Raw genomic sequence first — 6058 nt, 5'->3', positions numbered from 1 at the left:
TAGTGCCAACGCATGTTTGTGCAATGTAGCTAGAGGATAAGATGATGTTAGACAATATCGTGGATTTATTCGATCATCCAAGGTTTCAGGTGTGCAAGATGGGGTTAAAAATACACAAATCCAAATACATTTGGAAGGGACAAGAATGATGGTGAAGCAGTGTCATCGAAAAAATGTATTCCCCCTAAACCTTAGTGAGTGAGGATTATTTCAAAGTAGGGTTGGGCATTCAATCACATGCCCCTGAGGTTATAAATATTCTAAGTGAAAGTCACGATTCTCACAAACCCTAATGCACATGTTGAGGTGAAGGATCAACGAAGAACCCGGGGACAATATTCTGAAATGACTCTTACCATGATGCCATGTGATGCCAATGAGAATGAACCCCTATAGGCATGCGAATTTGGTAACAAAATGGAGGGGATCACTATTTTGACAATCTAGGATTTCTCCCAAACCCTAATATTGTTAATCATAAGGGAAGCCAACTTGAATGCATGGCTTTTCAAATATAGGACATATATTGATCATGATGCGTCTCATGCGAAGATGAGTTTGAAAATCATGAGAGACTCTTAACGCATCAATGAAGCCATTAACCTTCAAAACCCTAATGCGATCCTAAGGCATATGTATGAGATAAAAGCATGATGTGTGGATGTAATGTATGAAGCATGAATGGGCACATCAAAGGGGTTTGCCAGGTAAGGTTGCAGGGAGAGTAACCGGTTAAGGCCTTATCACAACCCTAGTAGCCTGGGGCAAGTGGTGGGGTACTCAAAATTTTGGATGTGCCCAAAACATTTGGGTGGTGTTGTAGCGGCTACTACGAATGGCGAACCACTGGTAGAATCTAGTATCTCTATCAACACCCCTATAGTAGTCCGAGTGTGGATAATGATGCAAGGGAATATTGAAATTTGTTATGGGAATCTCTTGTGTTTCCTTGACCTTTGCAGATATGCCTTCCCCTTGTGTCTCATCTTGGTCCTTTGGTTAATAAACACCCAATTAGAAGTTCACGCATGGCGATAGTTGATGATAATGATGCAAAGAACGAGGTAGAGGGCCTATTGTATTCAAAATTTTAAAAGTAAGTTTCTAGTGTTGCTCCACTGCCAACGAGCTTGGACAGTACCCTGATGGAGTCACTCCAAGAAAATCACAAACGTTGCTCCACTACCAGCAAGCCTGGTCCGTACCCCAATGAAGTCATTGAATTAATGCTCTCTTCGTAGGAAGGATTTTTCGATCCTTTACCCTTTATTTAACTTCATTTTCTTTTATGTGTGAATTTTCACTTATTACTAGCCTTTCATTGCACCAAAGTGAATGAGGGATCCCAACTTATTTTAAGAGAAAGAGAGGTTGTTTCTTGTTTGAAAAAAACTAAGATATATCTTGATTTAGGTTTACTTTCATGCCAAACTTCCACACCTCATCTCCAATTAACAAGTGAATAAAGAAAACAAGTCATTGAACTAGTCGAGACAATACTGAGCACAAGGTTCAGGTTATGGGTATAGGTCATTCAAACTTATTAGGGTTCCCCACGAGCAAATTGTTATTATCTTAGTTGTTAATAAACTAGACATGTAGGATAGATAGCCAGGATGCCACTTTGATAACGAGTTCTAAGAGAAGCTACCTATTGGAGTAACCATTACAATTGCACACAATCATTAGGGCTAGGGTTTTAATGCTAGGGCAAGGTGACCAGGGAAGTTATTCTAGGGTTTCAACATGTGTGAAGAGGTTGAAGCAATCACTTTAAGTTTTGAGCATGTGCAAAAGGGTGTGAGGAATCTAGTCACAGTACCAAAGGTTTGAAGGCTTCAAGTTCATGAAGGCCCATGGATTGGCATGCAACATAGAGGAATATGCCAGGTTAGGTCAAAGGTGAGTGTATGCCAAGCAAGAAGAGAGATGCATGATATAATGCAGAATACATGGCTTATGATGCAATGAAATGTTATTTGCATAAGAGACTAGCTAATTTGAAATTAAAATACCAATGCAATGCATATGTAGAGATTTCATGAATGCCATGCAATAACAAAAAAATGCAAGGACATGAGTGAAAAATAAACATGTAGGAAACTAAACTACCTATAGTAAGGAAAACGAAACATAAAAAATTCAAACCATAAAGAAAATGCTAAGGAGAAAACTTCAATCAACAAATTAATAAGCAAAACCTAAAACCTAACTAGCCTAAACCTTAAACCCTAATTTAACCAGAGAGGAGCTCAGGTAATTTAACCAGAGAGGAGGTTAGGTCATGTGAAATCAAATATTCAATGCATCCACAATAGTAGTTCTCGACCTGCATAAATAAGGATGATAGTGATTAGAATTTGTGAAAAGAGTTGTGAAAAAACTAAAATTCTCACCTGTTAAACATGCACAACAATAAGAAAGTCATGTCTACTTATAGGGAAATGTACTAGAAAATACCATTCAAGGCAAACTACAATCCAATCCTGGTAAACAAATTCACAAAATTGAAATTTATAATCATCTAGCCATGACATGCTTAACCCTAAGTCCAATGTAAGTAAGGCAATATGTTGTTGGCTAGCAAAGGAATCCACCAAATAAGATCCTTCAATCCGATCAGGAACCCTCTCATGATATAGAGGATGATCAACATGATGACTCTGAAAAGAGGGGCTTCTACAAGGTTTAACTGAGATACCTGAGGATTCAAACACAGAAACCCTAATGTCAGAAACCCTAGCTTGAATTTGTCCATAGATTTTGTCAAGGGCATGAGGACTTGACATAACCATCAATGGAAGTTGAAGTGCCTCACTGTCCTGACAAGTCTCTAAACCTTCAAATGACACACCATCAAATACTAGTAGCTTCACATGATTTGTAGGTGGATGTATATGGATATCATTAGCTATGACAAGACAACTATTAATGAAAATATTGTGAATTGGATCAGATGTTTGAATATTGATAATTTGGAAGCTCAATAGATCAGATTCTCTAGATTCCCAAGAATGAATTGAATCAACCAAAAGAGTCTAAGGCAGAGGAGAAGTTAGGTGATTGGCACTTTCCCATATAGGAGATTGTAAGACATCATCTGCTTGTACCTGTTCACAATCTGTGTCGACTGGGCGATAGTAAAAAATATTTGAGGCAATGGCCAGTGCACTCCCTTCAACAAACAAATTAGGGTATAGAGGTTGATGCATATCAGTTGAAAGGTGATGGAAATATTTTCTCAGAGAAACATCACTCGAATGAGAGGCTTTCCAAGATGAGAGTATCTGGCAAGATGATGCTGAGAGGAGCATGATGTGTAGAAGCCCTACTTTCAGAAACCCTATTTTGACTTGGCGCAGGGGTCTAATCAATAACGTGAGAACCTAACATAACCATTAGCGGAATCTGAAGTGCCTCAACTTCCTGATGAGTCCCCAAACATTTGAAAGGTGGATCATCAAATTTTGGTGGCTTCATAGGATCAATAGATGGATACAAATGATAATCACCAAAGGTGTGGGCGAATATATTTTCGATATAATGACAATTGTTGAAGCCACTAGTTTGATCAGGTTGGGTATCTATCACATAAGGGTATTCTTGGATTGAGAGTGAAGAGGGACTAATGAGAGAACCATCTTGATTTTGCAAAGGTGTAAGGCCCTCTTCTTCACCTATTAAAGAATTCTGATGGAAAATATCAGGAATAAGAGATTCAAGATCTGCATACCTTGACTGTGAAACATTACCCCCATGTACATGATTGCAATCAACACGAGAAGGATAAAGATGTGAATGATTTGTAGGAACTGTTGGTGTATTAGACCCATGAACTGAATCAGGGTACAATGGATGCCAAGGGTCAGATGAAGGGGCATCAGTCAAATCAGAAATCACATCGTGCCCACTAGGATTTTCATATGTGTCATAGTTCGTGGATTTGATAAGACAATCATCTTTATCTGAGACAAAAACAAAGCCATTATGGACAGGTGAATGAGATCTTGGAATATAGGACTCAATCTAGGTTTCATCAGTAGGAAGAGATGTTATATCAACATAATTTGCAGATTGAAGATCCAAAGGATGTATGAGGGCTTTAGAGTCAAGACCATCCAATTCATTTCCCAGAAAGTACTTTTCATTATCTAAACCATTTACGACCAAAATATTATTATCTAACAAATCAAAAGGGTGATGAGAAATACCACAAGTAGTAATCTCTTCCTTGGAGGCTTGAGGTTGTTCCAGATTCAGAGAGATAGGGAAAACAAGATTAGCGGTACAATCTGGACACTTTGTAATCTGGAAATTATGATGATACTCATGTGAAGCAAGATTTGTTTATAATTGAAAATGTTGCGAAGAAATGAGAGCCAATCAGTTAAAATTTATATTCAAATACACCCAGTCGACATATCTTGTAGGAAATTCAAAACAAACATGTACAAATTTAAAAGAAAAATCCTCTAAAAATTCTTCAGGTTTCATCCTAATCTCATTTATCCTCATGAACACATCTTTAAAATCATACCTGTGAAATTCTTGTCAGAACTTACCAATGAGTTTCTTAGATGAATGAATGGATGTTGCTAGCAACATGTGACACCATTGTTTGATGCGACCTTCAATGGTGAAGGAGAAGAGAACACAAGCAAACTCTTCATCGTTGATCTCATAATATTTTCAAAACTCAAGGAAATAAAAAATGTGCACATTATGGAAGTCCATACCCACCATCAAAACTTAATTGAGAAAATTGATAGACTTCTTCCTCGGGGATTGAAAATTAAAAGATGGAAAAACGAGATAAACAACCCAAGAGAAAAATTCAGGTCGGAGCCATTTACATATATGAGACTAAATTGCAGGCTCTAAGGGCTCAACTTGTCATCTGACACTCCTTCTAGCACCAATTTGTTAACAAGATGAAATTTACCACCAAAAACTAAGGGGGTTTCACCTGTGTGAAGTCCAAATTAGACCTCATGCCGTTTGGGATAGGAGCCCCATCCAGTATGTGGGCCCAACGGCCATCATGAATTTTTCCGCTCTTGGTGATGATAAATTGTTAGAGTGGGGACAAGAATGAAATTCTCAGGCAGTGAAACAAAATCATCCTAAGATTGAAAAATTATAGATAGAGATACAAACAAGTCACAACAATAATAAGAATAAATATGTCACGAGAGGGATCAGTGAGCTGAAATCCAATCAAACATACACTAAACAGGAACATGAAAAAGGTTAATTTCAAAGTAGTGCACAATAGGTCATCGACATGGTGAGGAACAAATAAACACAAATTTGAAAGTGGAACATACATGCAACTACTATGTACCAGTCCATAACATATTGTGTGTATGAAAGTGCACATACAAATATAGTGAAGTATCAGACAACTAATGCAAAAACCATGAGTAAGCATGGGAATCACTGCCAAAGATAAACAACTTCTTATTAATGTCACTGCAACTTCAAATACATATCATGAAATTAGTAAAAACTAGTAGTGGATCATGGGTTGCTCATACCATTTCCCAATGCCAAAAATCGAGCCCCGCTTCCAATCCACTCTACTAGATGCTAAGAGACGAGTGGCTCTAGCTCTCAAGAATAAATCAAATATCTATTCCTAGCCTTAAATAAATTGCCCCAGTCCCTGATAATGAGGTATGTGGGAACATTTATAGAGATGAGGTGATTGTTCACCTATTGTGACCCTTAGCCTTCCCTCATGCCCTTTCGACTACCCTCATGACTCTTGGGATTACTTGCTCCTTTCTCAACCCAAAAATGATTGTTACATGCCCACATCAGTCCTAACATATTGGCTAATATAACGATGTGCGATATTCACATCACGATGAAGGAGAGAGAGATAAGGATGTGGAGGGTTATTGGAAACCCTAGAATGCTTATTGCCCATATGTTGCAATGATGTGGATGCTTGGTCCTGGGACCAACTTGTTTTCTTGCCACTATGCTTTTCTCGCATTCATCAATATTCTAGTGATGCACCTTCGAGTTTATTGAAAGGTTCTTGGCACTTGGA

This window comes from Pinus tabuliformis, chromosome 6 (assembly GCF_031772625.1).
Source record: "Pinus tabuliformis cultivar Carrire ecotype Pingquan chromosome 6, CPIR1, whole genome shotgun sequence".
In the NCBI taxonomy this organism is placed as follows: domain Eukaryota; kingdom Viridiplantae; phylum Streptophyta; class Pinopsida; order Pinales; family Pinaceae; genus Pinus; species Pinus tabuliformis.
Note: the sequence above shows the minus strand (reverse complement) of the source record.